Here is a 20,261-nt window from a genome sequence, read left to right as displayed (position 1 = left end):
ATAGTAAAACGAAATTCTTTTGATTTATTTAAGCTATGTTGGGAAGCTGGTTTTAGTTTCATGCTTCAGGTTAACTTCTGGCCATCTCCATTTGTCACTTTGGGTGAGAGGCTATCTAGGAATATTTGCTTAGTGAATGACTGGAGTATGTGAGAGCAAAAGGAAACACATGAGGCCTTTGTAGGTCCCATATTGGAACTGAAACACTTTCCCTTACTGCTATGTTCCATAGACAAGGGAAAAGCATATGGTTAAACTCAATGTCACTTGGGGCAAGGAGATGTACTCTGCCCATTCTGGAGGAGCTACCACAGTGTCATATGGCAAGAGATATACATAGGTCATTCTTATACAAAAAGGACATGAAGAATATAAAAAAGGACTTAATTTTCCATTTAAGTGAAGAACTCAAAGAAGGGAGGAAGAGAGGAAAAAATTCATTATGAAAGAAAGAAATTACAAACATTACAAATTTAAAATTTAAGAATTTCAGCTTTAGAAAGGATTAAAAGGAGCATGTCTTGAATAAAAGACATCCTAGTAAATAACTGGAATATGACTAGAAGGACATTTTTTAAATACTGGCAATTTTTACCAACAAATTGAAAAATACTCCCAATTGGTTTATCAGGTAAAAATAACTGTAGTAAGATGAGAAAAGAAAGGAGAGAGCTCGAGTGAACAAACCTAGAGGAATATAAAGTAAGACAGATTTGATCTAGAGAGAGACTAAGTGTATGAGTGAGGGACATCTGTGATTGTCAGGAGATCAACATTCTAGAACCATTCTTAACTCAGGCTAACAAGTCTCTATAGAGATTCTTCAGATAATGTATCAGATAATATTTGTCTGTTCTCAATAATTTAAAAGATGCATTGCATAAAGGCAGTGAAATAACAAGAAATATAGAATCTTAATTCCTTTTAAAGTGTCTTCCCAATATCTATACTCACCTTTTACTTATAAAGAGAATGTAGTATTCATATAGGTTCCAATACATCCAACTTAATGTCTAATTTTCAACCTCTCTTGTAGCTATGGATGACTCTTTGGCAGAATTGTGTTTTTGTAGATGCAAGGTTTTGGGGTTTTTAGGTGAGTTTTAGTGGGGTGTGTTCATCTGGAACCAGCTTTTAGGTCTTCTTCCAGTCAAGATGCAATTGCTGGAGCCTGAGCAGCCATCTTGAAATCACAAAAGTAATAAAACAAAAGTCATTCACTGAGCAGAAATATTGGAGTATTACTTCCTGCTGTCATTGGAGAGCCTCTAGCCAGCCTGGGCTAGCTGCCATATTCATTATTATGTGAGAAAAATATCCCCTTGCTTGTGGTTCAGCCACTGTGTTTGCATTGCTTCTACTGGTACCAGATCCAACCCTTTACTAAGAGAGTGAAAGGAGGTTACAGATCGTCCAATCAACCTTTCCCTCTTTATGTTACCATGAATGCAACTGCAGTTCTGAAAAAGTCTTTTGCTCAAGGTCAGGCAACCTGAGGTCTCCATAATCCTTTCAATGCTGGGTTCCCAGGAGTGAGATGAAAGAACCATGTGTAAATTAACCTAAAAAATACCCAAACTAAAGGACGTACAATACAGTAATGTTCTGCTCCAATACTCTGAATTCAAAGCATGTTTCTGCCTATGAGAACATGAACTTCAGTATGGCAGGCACTTCTAATTTCACCGGTCAAAATCACTTGTTCTGTTCTTATTACATAAATTTCCCTGCCATTACAGGCATGCTCCACCTTGCCTAGCTTTTTGTGAAGTAATTCCTATGATTCAGGCCTCCTCAAGGAGTCTAATTCCCTGACCTACATTCTAAATGTGACCATGCATAGAGCACATACCAGCATTTGATGGCCCTATCATTCAAATTTGCATTATGAACCCTTGAGCATATTTTACATTTCCGTTTCTCAAAATGGAGGAAAGTATTTTCCATTTGGGGAAGCTGGCAAGAAAGACCTATCTTTGGCTTCCAACTGCCTCACTCAAATTCTCTTTACAAATAGCAGTAGTTTTCTTTCTGACATCAGTTAAAAGGCCCTTCAATTGAAATTGTCGAAGTGACAAGATAAACTGGTACATTCATTCTGAAGCTTGAGAAATACACAAGAGAATGAGTCTCTGGCAGAATTAGAAAGAGGGCATGAAAATGCTCAGATTGAGCTAAATATGCAAATGCAGTGAGTTTATTCAGTTTTAATTTACTTACAAGCGAAGCTACACATTATAGTGGTCAAATTCAGACACTGTTTTCTACTTTTTTATAATTACTGTACCTTTTCCTTCTTCCTATCTTTCCGTCTTCCCTTATATCTTTGGACATTCACTAGCTAGTGTATTTTCTTTGTATACCACCTCTTTTAAAGGTGCTGAAAATCAGCAAGAGTTTGAACTTAATTTCTTGCAGTAATTCTTACACTAAGATACTGATGATAAAATAAATTATAATCCCACCACCAAAAGGACACTTCAGAATAATTTAATACTTTATAGATTTGGGGGAAAACCCTTGATTATCCAAAATAAGTTATATTGCATGATGATGGATATAAAAATGGGATTGGAAATTTGCAAGGTAATGAAAATTCTGAAAAATAATTAGGACTTCAAGCTACTTGAGGACTCTGTTTCTGAAAGATTTCTGAATAGAGTTCCCAGATTTCACCAATAAAAAATATGCAGGGATGCCCAGTTATATTTGAATTTCAGATAAATGATGAATTGCCTAAAATATAATTATACTTGTAATTATTTGTTACCTGAAATGAAAATGTAACTCACTGTCTTGCATTTTTTTTCTGACAACACTGGCTCTCCTTCTGGGCCATTAACAGCGTCCTGAAGCCATTGATCTTCCTTTTTTATCAATTAATATGATCTGTTATCTTACAGAGATAGAAGGGCATCCTCTTACCCAACCTGAAATGGTCCTAATTAGGTTCCCAGAAAGTGGGTTGAGAAGCAAGTTTTCTACTTAGCACAGTATTTCAGAATTATGTTTTTTTATTTTTTATTTTGGGGGTACCGAGGAGTGAACTCAGGACCTTGCACTTTCAAGGCAGGCACAGTGTCACTGAGCTAAATCCCTGGCCCCAATTGTTTTTTTATTTTAAAATTAAATTTACTTTCTTAGATTTTTGCCTCTTTTGCATAGTGTACTGGAACTGAGTCCTAGGACCTGATTTGTTGTTAGGAGAAATATTACACAAAATTAGAGAAAAGTAATACTTTCCAGAATTACTGGCTGTATAGCCTTCTTTTAAGACTATATTCAGATTCTTTACCTCCATTTTGTTTCATAATGCTATTTCTTCTTGAAATTACCTAAAGCATCTCTTTAGAAGTTGGAAGGTGATCCCCTTCAGTAGAAAGTCCTTCTCCTAGGTGCCTAGGTCAGGTGCTAAGACAAATTTACTCTGTTTTGTTTTTTTTTTCCTCCAAGAAGGAGTATGGGTTTATTGATTTCATGAAAAAGCTAGAAATGCTGAAGACACATGTGAAACAAAGTTTTCTCCTTGAACATAACACTAAATATGATAAAACTGACCATCAAGAATCATAGAATAAGTAAAAGTTTAGCTCTTAGTAACTGTAAACAATTCCTGATCACAGTCATGTAAATTAAAAACTACAGTGATCTATAATATCTTAAATATGTTAATTAAAATTATTACTAACCTGAATGTGAGGTTCATTTGCTTATTGTTTGGTGGTGATCACTGTTTTAGGTTTGCCTTGGTAAATATTATTCTGGTTTGGATTTACATTATATTTACCAGGAAAGGGGTCCCTAAAAAGTTATGCGAAGAGTGGATATATTTGTGTATATATAATTTTAACCATTACCTGTTGGCTGTATCATGAAGGAATTGTGAATATGTTGTCATAGATGGCAATGTAGAAAGTGATTTTTTGAGGAGAGAGGCTATGAAGATACTACATTCTATCAGGATTATTGATTCATTAAGTCTTACTTTTTCAACCTGCATCAGCACTTTTTGAGCTGAGTTCACTACCCGTACTTCCAGGTTGTATAGAAAGACGCTGGGGAGCTACATGGTATGAACAAAATATATGGTAGATATTTAAATTTAAAAAATATTGCAGTAAAAGGCATATTGATATTAATCCCCCTCAAAATTTTCCCCCTCACCTTAACACATTTGTCCCATCATTCTTGCCAGTTTCTGAAGTAGTTCTATAGGTCCCTTTTTCCAAGTCTTTTGTTGCGTTGTCATGACTGACTACATGTTCTGAATGATTCAAATCATCTACCTTTCATGGTCATTTTGACTTTTGGACTGAAACCTCTACAAACTGTGAGCCAGGAAGACTGCCACATCAATTTCACAAAGTGCCAAGAATGATGGGATAAGTATGTTTGAAGTGAAGGGGAATATTCTGAGGGGAATTAATGACAATGTGTCTTTTAAGGTAATAATCTTTTTTTAAATTTACTTACACAATAACAGTAGTATTTGATGACTCTTCATATACGATGGGACAATTAGAACAATTCAGGCAGTTAAGGCAGTCACTGTGTGCCATAGTCTTATGCAGTAAACAATACCTACATCTTTTCTTACATTCACAGCATTTGGCATAAGTGTGTGTGACTTAATAATCACAATCACTGTTATTGCCTATCATGCACAAGCACTGAGTCTCACCCCAAGCAGTAGAAAAAAAATACCGTTACTGAATGTTTGCACCAAGCCACTGTTTTAATCAGATAAGAAATTTCTAGAATTAGCATGCCTCTGGGACACGGAAGCAAATTTGGCATAAAGAAATGATCATAGACTAAAGGACGTGACAGAGGTTAGATTATCACTGGGGTAAATGGAATAAGAAAGAGCAACCTGAAGAGTGGAGAAAAAATGAATTATTTTATAATAATGATTATTGAAAAAAGTTGTGTGTTTGTTCATCCATGCCCCATGTATATTTCTACTGAAGCTGTTACTTAGATTTATAAAGAAGTTGAAGATATACCAACTCACAAATAAAAAGTAAACACAGCAACATAGAATCAGTGTGGACAAAAAAAACCTTTTAAAGGCTTTCAACTGTGGTATAAAAACCAAATTGCTGCTTTAATAAGGTGCACTAAAAACACAATGATACTGAAAAGATTAAAGTAAAAGTTAATATTATACATACTTAAAAACAAATGAGAAAAATCTTACAATTTAAATAAAAAGAATTCCTCATTTTCTCACCAACATTTTTGTATATATTTCACAGAAAATATTTTCAAGAAATTCTCACTGAATATAAAATCCTAGCAAAAGACAGTAAAGTCCACAGAATGTCATTTTATTCTGATAAATGATACAATACACAATGAAAAATGAATAAAAAAGATTTATGTCCTAAAAATTATTTTATGAAAATATATAAAACAAAAATCATTACATAAATAAAATCTTTCTAAGTTCTTTATGGACCAAATAAGAAAAATAAGGAACAATGATATAAATAATATAATTAGTATAATTTACCTATCATATGAGTAAATAGATAAATGATAAACATATATATATATAATTTGATAATCATTTGACAGAGAATAGGAAATTTATAGCTTCAGGTCTATTTTTTTAAACAATTTCTCGAAGGTTACAATAAATACTCAAAAATTTATAAGTGGAAAATTTTATAGGCCACATTCTTTGCTTAAAAGCAGCAAACAAATCAAAATAAGAAAAATACCAAAATGTTTGTCACTTGACATTAAAATAGACATATAAACAAAATACTCCTATGAATAACTTGAGATTTTAACAGTTAAATTGTAATTAATAATTATTAACATTTATTAAGCATTCATTATATGCCAAGCCATTGACAAAATACTTTAGTTACATTATGTATCATAACCTGTAATAATTTACTTAAAATATCAACCCCACAACCCCATATATTTTCTTACCATGATTTACTTTTCTTCCAAGCACTAACTCACTCTCTAATATTAGGTGATGTTATTTGTGTGCTCATTTGTCCATGGTTGGGTCTCCGCTGGGAACAAAGCTCCACAAAGACAGGTATGTGGCCCCACTTATTTGTCACATCCACAAAGCATCTAGATCCCTGCCTTCCCAGGTCAGATGCTTCATAAATATTTGCAAATTTTTTTGAAGTAGATGATATCATTGCTACTATCTTTTTAATCTGAGAAAAACAAGGTAGAGAAGGGTTACAGAACTACCTGAATATCTACAGCTGTTGGGAGATCAAAACTGGAATTCTTGGTTTATCTAACTCTAGTTTTTATCACTGCACTGTATATATTTTAGGAATATAATGACAATAAAATACAGACAGTTAACCATAAAATTTAAAATAAAATTGATTCATAGGAAAATTAAAGGATATTTTTATTACTTATGAAGAATAAAATAAAATGTAGTTAATGGTAAATTAATCTCATAAAGTCAAAAAAATACAAACTATGGAAAGTTTAAGGAATAAAACTTGAGTGGAAAAATAAAATGAAATCAAAAATTTCTGTGAATAATAAGCAAAAGGCAAATGTCAAACAAAATGTTTTTGAAACATAATGCAGGTATGATGCTATCAATTTCTAAAATGTGCTTACAGTTCAGTGAGGATCTCTGCTCAGAGGAAAACAAACACTAAGTTCATTCCAACCACTGAATACAGTGCAATGTATCATTTTTAAAGAAAATGACTAGTTAGCAAGTTAATTTATAAGACTTACCCAAAAGTATATCACAGGTAAAGCCATGGACTAAATATGTGTATTTCAAATTAATGTAAAAATAAAATTAATAAACAGTTTTGTATTGGACAAAGGATATAATTTCATGCATTTATCAAAGGAAACACAGATAATATGCAAGCTCCTAAGTATTTCACAGAACAATTGCAAATTAATCATTTATACAATAATTATCAAATGAATGGATAATCCAACTGTGCAGAGGATGTGAGAAAACAGACATTTTCAAGTATTTACTGGTCAAAGTGTAATTGGAATATCCCTTTTCTTGGTGCATTGTATTATGAGCCTTGCAAATATGTGTGCTGTTCAACAATGAGCCTATTGATTCCTTTGCAAATAAATAAACATTAATGCACTTGAGGATTTTAACCAAAGATGTTCATTTCAGCATTATTTAAAGTAAGAGAGAAATTAGAAAGAACTATCCTGTAATCAAAAATTAGTTAAATTATAGTAAAAGTAAAACTTCCCACTGGATATTTAATTTCCTGAAAGTCAATCAATTATTTAGCAATTTTGCATTGAGTGCCTATTTTTACCAATGACTACACCGTTTTTAAAGGAACCGAAAACCTAAGATTATTACCATTCAAGGATTGTTATCTAATAGAATGATTTAGACTTATGTTTAGATGCCTGGCATATTCAGACATCCTTTCTTCACAAAATAGGGTGGTATTAGTAAAATTTAAAATCTAGATATGTCTGAATTCTTTATCATGGCTGAGCCTGTACTGACATGGCTCCTACTTGCCTCTGGCTGTGACTTTTATGCTTTCTTTTCTTCCAAGGTCCTGACATCCTGAACTCTTCCTGTCTTACAAAGGGACAACTCCGCTCTGCACTTTGGTCCTTTGCATCTGGATTGGTCTATAGCACTTTCTTTGTTTGGCCTCCTCAGGCCAGAACCTATTCATCCTTCACTTGTCTGTGAAACTTCCATTCTTGTTCAAGGTCCTCTCTGACCTTAGGCCTTTTACCTGCTCCTAGCACAACTCATTCTGCCACTACGGACCAGAGCAGGGGAACACTGAAGTATAAGACATATTTTCATCTAGCTTTTGAATGCCTTTAGGGCAGCAGCCTGCAGGGCAGGGACCCAGTGGCACCTTCACAGTTGAGTGTTTGTCCCAGGCCTGCTTCGCATTGATTACAGTGCACTTGTTTCTAACACACCCTATAACATTCTTATAGCACAAAATGAACAAAATTTTATGAAGAATATTTGCCAACATTAAAGAAAGCTTATAATAAGCTTAAAGTGAAAGTTTAAAGTTTTATTCCTAATTTTAAGCCACAGTGTATTAATAAGAATATAAATCCAAATAAATAAACTTAATTTGAGTTCAATCATTTGCCTCCTTGATGGCAATCAACAACCTCCTAATTGTACTTTTAATCTCTAAATTTTTCCCCTCCTCCAGCTGCTTTCCATTTCCTACCTGGTAATCTTTTAAAACTCAAATCACCTCATGCAAATCCTCTGGGGTGAACTTCCTCACAGGGGCCCTAATTTCTGGGTGCTTTCTAAAGACCACTTGCTGATTCTTCAGCAGAACCACTCTCCGTGCACCATACCTGCAGGCTTGATGATTCCAAGCCTGCATTCATTAATTCCCTTCCAGAAGTTTGTCACTGCACTGCAATGTTTTTTCCTCTATTTGTTTGTGGAGTTAATGATACTTAGATTCCACAGACATAAAAACCTTTTCTGTTATTGATTTGTTCCCTCTGTTCTTTCCTGAAGTGAAATAAGAAGTTCACTCTTCTTTTTTGTTACATTCTACAAAGGTGTCTGTCATGCCATGTCTTTGTTTTGTCAGTGCTCTTTATTTATTTGCCTTATTAGTGGGAGATCTCACTGGAATGTGAGATCTTTGCTCTTAATACTCTATCTCCACCTGTTAGCACAGTGCCTTGAATATATGAATTATCAAAAATTTCTAAATGAATGAATGAGCTATCTAGGGGATGGCCAAAACCCACTCTTTTGTCACAAAGGGTCAAAACTGCAATTGAACCTGAATACTGAGGTTTTAGTTTAGAAAAAACTAGTGTTATCCTATGCTTGGCTGCTGGGGTGACTTGGCTCTCATGCCAACAGAGAGGGCTCTGCATTCCCACTGTGTCAGGCATGCTAGAGGTTTGCCACCACTCATCTAGATATAGTGTAGTCCCTTTTCTGTAAATTATAAGAAAAATATCTAAGCCAAACATAAACTGTTTCTAGATGCATTTTAGGTAACTTTTAGCTTTATGTAGCATAAAAACACATTTATTTCCATTTAAGTAAAATACCATACAGCCAAATATATAACAACTGACATCCATATTAATCATAATTTTCATCCAGATCCTTCCACCAAACTTGAGGGGTGGCATTAATGTCTTTATCTATATCTATTTGTAAGAAATGTGAACCCCAAGAACATCAACTAACTTCCATCATACTCTGCAAATATTAAAACAAGAACAAGAACCAAAACTCCAGCTTGCTTTTGTCCAAAGTCCAATACACACTTCACTTTGCTAATTGTTTACATTTTTAAAATAGTGTAAATTCTAACCTTACTAAATATTTCCTATATTCATATCCCTATTCTGTTTTACGTAATATATTGAATCCTTATAATTATGACTTAAGTACTATTAATGTGATTCCAATTTTAAAATTAAGAGTACATATGAGTTAAATGACTTGCTCTCTCACATTTAGCTAGAATAAAGAAGTGCTGGCCTGGATTTAAATAGACTGAGTCAAGAGTGAAGACTTTATTCATAAATTAAATAATTTTTCATATGGGAAAGCTTGCTCAGTTTCCAGATTTTCTAAAAAATGCTAAGCAAGCAGCTGGGGATTTATCTCAGTGGTTCCATTGCCTGCCTTGCAAGTGCAAGGACCAGAGTTTGATCCCCAGTACCCCCCAAAATAATAATAATAAAAAATTAAAAATGCTAAGCAAGATTTAGTTAAGTATATATTCATAAGATGCATATAGAAAATCATTCCTGAGATCTACATGTGAGGAAAAGACTTTTTGATTAATTATAAGTAATCAAGATTAATGAAGTGATAAAACTCCAAATGAAAAGCTTAGTAATCATTAGAAGATAAATCTATAAAAAATTTTAACAGAATGAGAGCAATAATTAGACTGCCAAAAAGACCCATTGTAAAAATGTTAAAATTGACATCAGTGAAATGGAAAAGTTTCTTCAATGTTAAATACCATTGCTTGCTACAAAGCTCACCTGATACAATGGTGGTCTGTCAAGAATTTTTTAAAAAGAAAAAAAATCACTCTTTGTCTGAAACAATTCACATATATCTAATTTGATATAAGAATATCATTTTGCAAGGTTTTAGTATTTATTGAAGTCATTCACAAGCTAAGTTCCATGAGAAGTGATGGGAGGTACATTAGTTTTGTTTTATATTTTGAAATGAATTTGTTTCTTTAACTTCTATCTCAAAAAAATTTGAGTGAGGATAACTTGCAGGGAAATAAAAAGTACAAGTATCAGAAATTTCACAGAATTGTTGGTACCTGTTGTCTTGCTTTCTTCCACTGCTGATATTGTGTCTTCTACCATCTACAGCAGGTGGGTAAAGTAGTTAATTGAACGTGTCAACTTGAGTAAGAAATGCCCAACTAAATTGGATCAGCATAGTTCTGGGTGAAGCTAAAATGATTTACTGAAGATGAAGACCCAAGCTGGGTGTGAGTGGCACCAATCAATAGGCTTGTCACCTGAATGGAATAAAAGAGAAACAAAGAAGGAAGGCTCACTTCTATTTCTTCAGAGGAGCTATAGTCTTCATGTTCATTGTTGACATTGTCTCCTGGCTTTCAGGGCAAACTCTTCAGCATGCAAGAGACCCTTCAGCTTTTCATCACAGACCTGTGGGTCCCCTGCTATGAACTCCCAAGGAATACTACAATGAGCTCCAATCCTTCAACTGGTTCCTCCAGATCACCAATTTGTAGAAAAGGTACAGGTAACTCCAACACGCACGTGCTGCCCCTTTGACGTCAGCCCAGGCTTAGCTCTCATTGTCACTGTCCCCCAAGTGTGCTTGTCAAAGAGGAACTCTGCCATGCTGGACTGGGAGGCTCCCATTTTATGCAGGTTGGTCACATAGTCACCCAGCTGATTGATGGACTTCACTTGCTCATCCAGGTAGTGAGTCTCGATGAAGTCACACAGGCGGGGGTCATTCTTGTCAGTGGCCAGCTTTCGCAGCTTCAGGAGTGACTGGTTCACACTCTTCTCCAGGTGTAGGGCTCACACCATCGCGTTCAGCCTGCTCTCCCAGTCGTCATGGTCTGGTTTCTTGATATCCTGCAGGAAGATCCGCCCACCGCCTTGGTTCTGCAACTTCATCAGCTTCTCGGCATGGCATGTTCCCTCTCCTCGTGAGACTGGTGCAGAAAGTACTTGGCAAAGTTCTTCAAAGCCACGTCATCTCGGTCAAAGTAACAAGACATGGACGGGTAGACGTAGGAGGCCTGGAGCTCCAGGTTGATCTGACTGTTGATGGCGGCCTCGGCGGCCTGGTGGTAGCTCTTGGTGCACCTGCGAGGAGGAGGAGTTTGTTTGTTTGGTTTTTTTCTTGGAAGTTAAAGTATTTATTGATGTGTTTAAACTCTGTACATTCTCCTCAGATCATATTAAGAAGTCTGTGTACCAATAAAAGAATTTAATACAAAAAAAAGAAGTCTGTAGGTGAAGCTTAATCTGTGCATAGTGGGAAGAGGCATGGATAGGGTCAAAGGGGAGGAAAGGGAAAAAAAAAATAAAAAGACAGCCACGGAAAATTAGAAAAAAAAAAACCAAAATAAACACCACCGGTTACCAGCACCTGGAGATTAAAAAAAGAAGAAACAAACAAAAAGCTGTGACCAACAACATCAGCTATACAAGCATTACAAAGACTCATGTGAAGGAAACAAAAATGTTCAAAGCTTTCCTCAGTCTCCAGATCCAGCTTCATGTACAGCTGAGAACAGCCTCCTCTCACATCGACAGCCCTAGGCTCTCTCCTGGCCCTCAGCCGCCTGCTTATGTGGTCTTCTCTGAGTGAACAGCAGAGGCCAGGGACCGGAGAGGCACGGGGATATGGAGGCCAGGCAGTGTCGGTGCCCTGGAGGGGACGTCCAAAGAGGAAGAGACTACACAGTTTGCATACAGTCCTTTCACATGCTTCCACACCTGACTATGTGGGTGGCAATTATAACCCAATCTTGTCAATTCTTCTATATTTGTATATCCTGCATTAAATCTGTTTCTCTAGTAAGCACTGACTAGATGCTTGATACACATTGTGGTACCACAAGTGACTCTAGAGAAACAGAATTGAAAAGATGCAATTCTTTAATGGCTCCAGTGGTTACTGGAGTTGGCTCTCTAGAGATGTAAAGCTGCCGCAGCTCTCTGTTTCTGATACTGTGGGGAATACTTATAGTGCTTGGTGTGAACTGTTTACAGTAATAACAATGCAGAGCCATTTGATTATCCTAATTCACAACTTGTGAGATATGAGGAATTTAGCAACTCGGTACATAATACTTTTGAATATTTTGGCCAGAGTGGGAAATACAGTGATGTTGGCTGGTTGCTCTTAGCATCTCTGGACAAACTGCTGAGGGGAAATAATGGTCTCAAATCATCCACAGGGAATCCAAAGTCTTCGAGCTGTGAGGACAAATTAATAAAGAAAATTAAGGAGCTCAAAGATTCAAATTCACAGCTCCAGACACATTTGTGGAATTTAAAAGTCTCTAAGTATGTCCTGAAAGAAAATCTCCTCTCTTAGTCACAGGGCTGAGATTTCAGAAACCCCCACACATAGGCCCTCATAATCCAATTGCCTAAAATAAAGTGTAAATTGAATACTCAGCCTTGCAAGGTATCTGAGTAAAAGTGAGGGCACTGATCAGAAAAAAATAGAGTCACACAAATTGAGATGGAGATATTTGGGAGTATCCTGAAGAGGCTGAAGATGTTGAGCTCCTATATTCTAATGAGATTATTTTGCCAGAGGAAGAGATTTCCTCACTCACAGTGGCCTAGGCATTCCCACCCCACCTCATGTGCTGTTGGCCTCTCCTAGAATACCTGTGTTGACCAACCAGGATAATGCTGACACTCCTCAGGGCCCACCCTCACCACCCACTTTTGCCTCTAGGCCCATGACCAGGCTCAAATCCCCAAAAGATCCTACAGGTGAGATAATACACAGTGTGACCCCTGAGGAGGTCCACTCTTCTCTCAAGGAACTTCTTGAATTTCTTGATTCTTATACACAGAGGCTTGATTACCAAGTGTGGGAATGGATTTTCCAGGTGAGAGATAATGGTGGTAAAAGCATACAACTGGATCAGGCTAAGTTTGTCAATATGGGCCCCTTAAGTAGAGATACTGATTTAATGTTGGTGCTTCCGGAGTGAGAAAAACAGGTGGTAATAATCTATTTGGCTGGTTGGCAGAAGTATGGATCAAAAGGTGGCCTATTGTAAATGAGTTAGAGATCCTTGATATTCTATGGTTTACTGTTGATCAGGGGATTCAAAGGCTTATGGAAAAGGAAATCCTGGCATAGATTTGTCATGTTAAATCTAATCTTCCAGAGTGGGATGATCCAGAAAATCCTCCACACTGGGATAATTCACTAACTCTTTGAGAAAGAGATCCATGAGAGGTCACATTAAGTTACATGAAGAAGTTGCCCAGATGCCCACAGCTCTTACTCCTGCTATATTGCCTTCTGTCTGCAAGCATGCACCTGTTGCCCCATGAGGTGTAACATATCAGCTGTCAGGGGAAGAGAAAGCTAGGGTCTGGTTTATGGATGGTTATGCATATTATGGAAGCATTACCAGTAAACATTATAGAGCCTTTCCAGGACATCGCTGAAGGACAGTTGTGAAGGTAAATCTTTACAGTGGGCAGAACTTCTTGCAGTGCACCTGCTAGTATATCTTCCCTGGAAGGAAAAATGCCCACGTGTGTGACTGTGTACTGAGTCATGAACTATAGGCAATGGGCTGGATGGATGTTCAGGAACTTGGAAGAAACATGACTGGAAAATTGGTGACAAAGATATTTAGGAAAGAGTTATGTGGATAGATCTCTCCATATGGACAAGGCATGTAAAAATATTTATATACCAAAAAGTGACCTCAGCAGGAGGACTTTAACAGTAAAGTGGATAGGATGACTCATTCTGTGGATAACAGTCAACCTCTTTCTTCAACCACCCCTGCCACTTCTCAATGGGCTCCTGAACAAAGTGACTATCAGGGATGTAGGCTGTGTTTGGACTCAACAACATCTACTTCCACTCACCAAGGCTGATTTGGCTACAGGCACTGCTGAATGCTCAATGTGCCAGCAACAGAGACCAACACTATGTCCCTGATATGGCACCATTCCCAGGGTTGACTAGCCTGTAACCTGGTGGCAGGTTGATTATGTGGGACTGCTTCCATCATGGAAAGGACAGTGCTTTGTACTTAATATCATAGACACTCATTCTGCATATGAATTTGCTCTTCCTGCGTGTAATGATTCTGGCAAAGCTACTGTTCATGGACTCAAAGAATGCCTTATCTACCATCATGGAATTCCACACACCATTGCTTCTGACAAAGAAACACATTTTATAGCCAGTGAAGTGGGGCAATTGGCTCACACTCATGGAATTCACTGGTCTTACCATGTTCCTAATATCCAGAGGCAGCTGGATGGATAGAAAGGTGGAATGGTCTTTTGAAGACACAGTTATAGCACCAGCTAGGTGTCAATAGCTCACAGGACCAGGACAAGGTCCTTTGAAAGGTTGCACATTGTTCAAATGAGCAGTTTCTATATGGTACTCTGTCTCTCACAGCCAGGATTCATAGGTCCAGGAATGAAGGTGCGGAAGTGGGAATGGTACCACTCACCATTACTCCTAGTGATCTAGTAGCAAAATTTTTGCTTCTTTTTCCTGGGACCTTATGTTGTGCTAGCTTTGATGTCTTAGTTCCACAGGAAAGAAGGTTTGTACTGGGCAGCACAACAATGATACCACTGAACTGGAACCTAAGCTTTCATCTGGTAATTTTGGTCTTCTCATGACTCTGGGAGTTGTATTGTGACAGGAGTGATTTACCCAGGCTATCAAGGGGAAATTCAACTATTACTCCAAGGAGTAAAGAAGAGTATATAATTTTACTTTGGTTAGTGAACCTTTGGTTAGCAAACAGAAGTATTTGGCAAAAATTTGTTTTGTTTGCAAACTCTGCATCAGGAGACAACCATGAGAGTGACCAACCTACCCACACAAACACAAACATGACCATCTTTTCCAGCATTGTAGAACAAATTAAGTTCATGAACTGAGGTACCATTGTAGTTGAAGTGCAGGAGAACTTATTGTGTCTCATACTATTACCATACCATATTATTAAGGTCGATGGGAAGCTATAGCAACTCAGGCAGGATTAAAAATGGCCCAGAACCTCCAGGAATGAAGGTATGGGTAACCACAGTAGGGAAAGAACCAGGACCTCCTGAGGTGCTTGCTGAACCCAAGGGAATACAGACCGGGTAGGAGAAGAAGGTAGTTCTAAATACCAGCTAGGACCCCTGGTCAGTTAAAGAAACAAGGATTGTAATTGTAATAGTTCTCTCCTAATATCCTTACCATGTAATGGGAATGATGTCGATAAGACTTAGTATTAGTTCATAAATATTGTTAAACTTATGTTACATTGTTCAATTTATGATGTGTTAGGAGTAAGCATTACTCAAAGCAAACTTGCTTTCTGTTCTGGGGAGGGAATTCGTGTGTTTCTGCTTGCGATCATGATAGTTTTAACATGTTAGGCATAATTATGAACTTGTCTTTATATCCAGAGATATATCTTAAAGTATATCTTGTCAAGTTGACAAGGGGTGGATTGTGATAGTTAACTCTTTCTGTCAACATGGATAAGAAAAACCCAAATAAATTGGATCAGAATAGTTCTGGGTGTGGCTGAAGGGGTTTACTGAAGACAGAAGACTCACCCTGGATGCAAGTGGCACCAACCAATAAATTTATTACCTGAGTGGAATAAAAAGGAAACAAAGAAGAAAGGCTAATTTCTATTTTTTTGGAAGATATCCAACCTTTACCTTCACCTGGGATGTTGTCTCCTGGCTTCCAGTGCAGACTCTTAAGCCTTTTAGCAAAGATCTTTTAACTTTCTAATGTGGACCCACATGGGACATTATAGTGAGCTCCTTTTTCACACTTCCACACTTGACTCTGCAGGTGTCTATTGTAGTCCAATCTTGTAAATTCCTATATTTTTGTATATCTTACATTCAATGTGTTATTTGGTAAGCATTGACTAATACAATGACAAAATTGTTTTCATATTTGGGGGTTTTAATCATTTTGGTGGTTGTTTAAATGCCTGATTTAATGTAGTAACTTCTCAGTTGTCTCCCTGCAGTATAACGATGGGAAAACCTATGACAGTTCTAGCACAATTCTATGCTACAGACAGACTAAACACTGGTAATGGGAAATGTTTGCAAAGTTGGATGCAAAATTTTATGGACAAAATATAGTTCACCAACTACTAACTCAGTAGGGTTTAATGGCAGTGCTAACAGTGGCTTTTTTTTCTTACCAGTCAGTTTGACACACCAGGAGGGTATTAATATTTGCATCTGAAAATAATTGATAAACTTTGGCTTAAAGTATTTGCTTTTTAATACATAAAATTACCCCATAATGTTTTCCAAGTCTTCATTTTCTATGAAATGAATTCCATAACTATCACCTTTGCCCTCCTATATCCTTGAAACAATTTTTACCTGCTCATATCCTTTTAGCAACAAACACTGCCAAATTTACCCAGAAGATCAGGCCCAGAAACTGGCCCCCAAACTGTACTGGTATTAGGAATACTTGACTAGGGACCAGATGTCATTATACTCAAAGCCCCACTCCTTGTGTGCGTGGATGATCTGGAGGCTCCATGTCCAGCAAGCTACATTCCAATCCTCCTCAACCTTACTCATGTGCATCATGTGCAAAAATGGGCTCCTGCACTATATCCAAGTGGTTAAAGAATCTGTATCTGGGATTACACAGAGACATGTTCATATCTTGGTTTCAACCAATTAATGGTGTGTAACCTTTAGCAATTTTCTTAAGCATTTTTTATCGCAATTTTATTTTATTATTAATATTTACTTACTCATTTTTAGCAATTAGGAGTTAGCTGTCATTCAGTGCTTCAAGTGACAGGAATCCTTTGAAGTTCTTCACTATATTGACTCATCCAAATCTTCTAAGGACAATCTGAGGTAGATAATTTTTTTTTAATCTCCATTTCACCAAAATTCACTCTGAGGTCAGTCTTTAAAATTTTCACCCTATTACCTGTCATAATTGAAGGGTTATAATATTGTTATTATAGTGTGACTAAATGAAAGAGTTCATTTGTATTGTATATGTAAAAAGCCTACACAGTGCTTGGGACATTGTTCTCCCAGAATCATAGTGTTATTAATGTGCCTCAATTTCTTAATTTATATTTAAGCTTCCTTTATTTAATTGAAAATTCTGAGTATCACATTTCTCCTTAGGGTTGTGATAATCTCTAATCATTCCAATTCTTTCCAGCCCCATGTTTTCAAGATCTAGGCCTTGACTTTTTCTTTTGTGACCTAACTTTAAAGGACGAATGCCCTGGCAATTAGGTTTGTCTACACATTTGATGTCAAATATTAGCACTTTCTGTATGTTATTAGCTAGTGCTGCATCTTACCACAGAGCAGAGTCCTCAATTCCAGACCACTTTATACAGCCTTCACCTCTGCGAAGCTGATGAATCCCTTTAAGTTCCAATCTGAAAAGTTTAATACCCTAGCCCTGGTCTCTCTAGTTTTCAGCTCTTCTCCCTGGAGACCCTACATTCAAAGGCTATCAATTGTCACAGTTGGGGCTGTATAACTAATTATTGAAATGGAAAAAAATGTAAGAGAGTGTGGTAGAAATCACCCATAAGATTGGTCTTGACCTTACTCATTTCAACCACTCCAACACAAAGAACTTTATATTTCTGGGAGACATAGATAACATCTAGCCCTGTCAAGTCTTGATTCTTTTTCTTCCAATGATCTTTTTTCCTTTTATATCTCTGTCATACAAATCTGATGCAAGAGATTTTTACAGCAGCCTATTGTAGGAACAGGGATTTAATCATATTAAATCTTAAGAGGGCTTCTTAAGAAGGTGAGTCACTTAATCTTTCTGAACCTCAGTTTCCTCATTAACGAAATGAGGATAATATGAGGATCTATATAATGAAGGTAATTATACAGTGATCCAGGACAGAATTACAGGCTGAAAAGCTGTGGGAAACAGAAAGCAGAGTGGTAGCATCTTCTTTGTCAAAGCATTGTTGGCCTCACTTATAACTAGAGACACAGACATAAAAAATTATCCTACTCTCCATTTAGAGGCAAAGAAAATAAAATTGAAAGGCAGATAATAGAAGGCAACAAGACCTCCCTAACTTCCCTCTGAATTTCTCACAAAATACATGAAACCTTCATTTGACTTAACTTTTGATACCTTAATGTAAGCCTTTGTTACTTGGGGCCTTCATAATAGGATTACTAAAGAGCCTTTTACTTTACAAACCTTTCATTATTTTTTAAACTCCATAAAGAGTTGCTTTCACCTTCTCACTACATTTTGCCATTTTAACCTATTTTCTTTTATTTTTTAGGTCATTTCCTATTGGTGAGCTATGCTCCACATCCATTCCCCAAGTTGATTGAGCACCTTCTCTGTGTATAGTTCTGTGCTGGGCACTGTAGTTAAGAAAAGGACAGAAGGAGCTCACCACTTAGTTGTATTATGCCTGTATGGCAGATATTGCAATCTTTACTTTACAAGTGAACAGTTCAATGCTCAAAAAGGTACAGTAAATGACTTAGCAAGATTAGAACCAGTGTAGGGAAAAGCCAAGATTGAAATTCAAAGGTTGTGTGACTTCAAAAGTTCTGATATGGGAATGTGCTTTGCGTGTATATCTCAGGAGAAAACCCCATTGACCAAAAGGAGATAGCATGTTGGAAGTAGTCATACATCAGGTAGCAATGAAATTTGTTATTTCTGTCCCAAATCTACACTCTTGGGCAGAGTTTTACTGGTGAACTCAGTGCCTTAGTGAGAAAAGGAGGCAGGCTGCTCCCAGTTAATTATGACACGAGAAGAGAAGTTTGGGCCACACAGAAGGCTGGTCATGTTAGGATGGAATGGAATTAATACTAAAGGTAGGTAAAGACAAGAGCTGTTCCAGCTAGAGAGATTGCTGGAGGCAGGCAGGAATATGATACTTAGATGGGTCTAAGTTTGAAGAGGAAGTGGGGTTATTTCATCTTCCATTTGGGGGAAAAAGTACCAAATTGGACAAAGGGAACATTATCCCAACTTTCTGAATGCCTATAATGTATGGGATAGTTTTGATTTGCCCACATAAGTAGATGGAATGATTTTCATCTTATCAGGTCCAGATCATGAAATAGTCTAGGACATCTTTTTAGGTCCATGCAGTTGGAGAAATGCAGATTGAAGCATAATTATAGACAATTTAGACCAAAAGTTTTACTGGGGAGTGACGGTTGAAATAAGCACAGCAAATATTCTTCAAAACCAGGTATTTCTGGTTTACCACCTTCCCCTGGCAGCACTCAGAAACTATAAAGGAATAGTGACAGTGGGTACTAAGAGTTGAACCAGGGGTGGGTGGCACAGTATTCAATGACAGTTAGACACCATGGGATCTCAGCTAAGGTGCTAGTGCTGAAAAGGGAGATTGCAGTCATGACCCTTGGACTAATCTGGGGAGCAGGAGAGACCTAATGGAAAGGTACAGTGGGACATACAAGTTCCCTGAGGACTAGCTGCTTCCTTATAGGGATGGGAAGCATGGGTGGGGAGTGGAAAATGGGACAGGTGAGGAGGCTGTAAATAAGGAACAAACCCATTAGTTGGATGATTCAAACCCCTTTTCCCCAGGTCCTTAAAATGGAATTCTCTGACCTTTGTCTGTTGGTAAGTGGGGAGAAGATTGTCAGACTCATTACATATAGTTGAGAAAGAGGCGGTCTTCCCTTCTCTGTTCTTTTTATTTTTATTATTTTTCTTGTCAGATTTAATTGCCACCTTTATTTTCTTTGAGAATCAAGACATCCTCTTTCCCAGTTGAGAGGTACAGTGCATGGGGAAGACAAAGAAAAATTGAATACATCTTGTTCCCCCATGAGTCATTTTCTTTATCTTCCTCCTCTCTTGCCCTCCTTTTAATTATTCACCACTGTCCTTTTGCTTTTTCACTTCTTTCATCTGAGTTTCATGTCACATTGTTATTCTTAAATCATACTCACTGGAGGGGAAAGAGGGCTGTCTAAAATCTAAAATATGGAGATTACCAATTTATAAT

The 20,261-nt window shown here is 37.0% G+C and overlaps 1 pseudogene; it reads right to left on the bottom strand.

The window, feature by feature from the left end:
* Window positions 1-10,807: 10,807 nt before the first annotated feature.
* On the bottom strand, window positions 10,808-14,196 carry LOC101725072 (ferritin heavy chain pseudogene; annotated as a pseudogene).
* Between the last annotated feature and the right edge of the window lie 6,065 nt (window positions 14,197-20,261).

Source organism: Heterocephalus glaber, unplaced genomic scaffold (genome assembly GCF_053883595.1).
Source record: "Heterocephalus glaber isolate CG9 unplaced genomic scaffold, H.glaber_assembly_v1.0 deba00000122, whole genome shotgun sequence".
NCBI lineage: Eukaryota > Metazoa > Chordata > Mammalia > Rodentia > Bathyergidae > Heterocephalus > Heterocephalus glaber.
The sequence above is the reverse complement of the archived record's forward strand: the minus strand, read 5'-3'. Positions and strand labels throughout refer to the sequence as shown.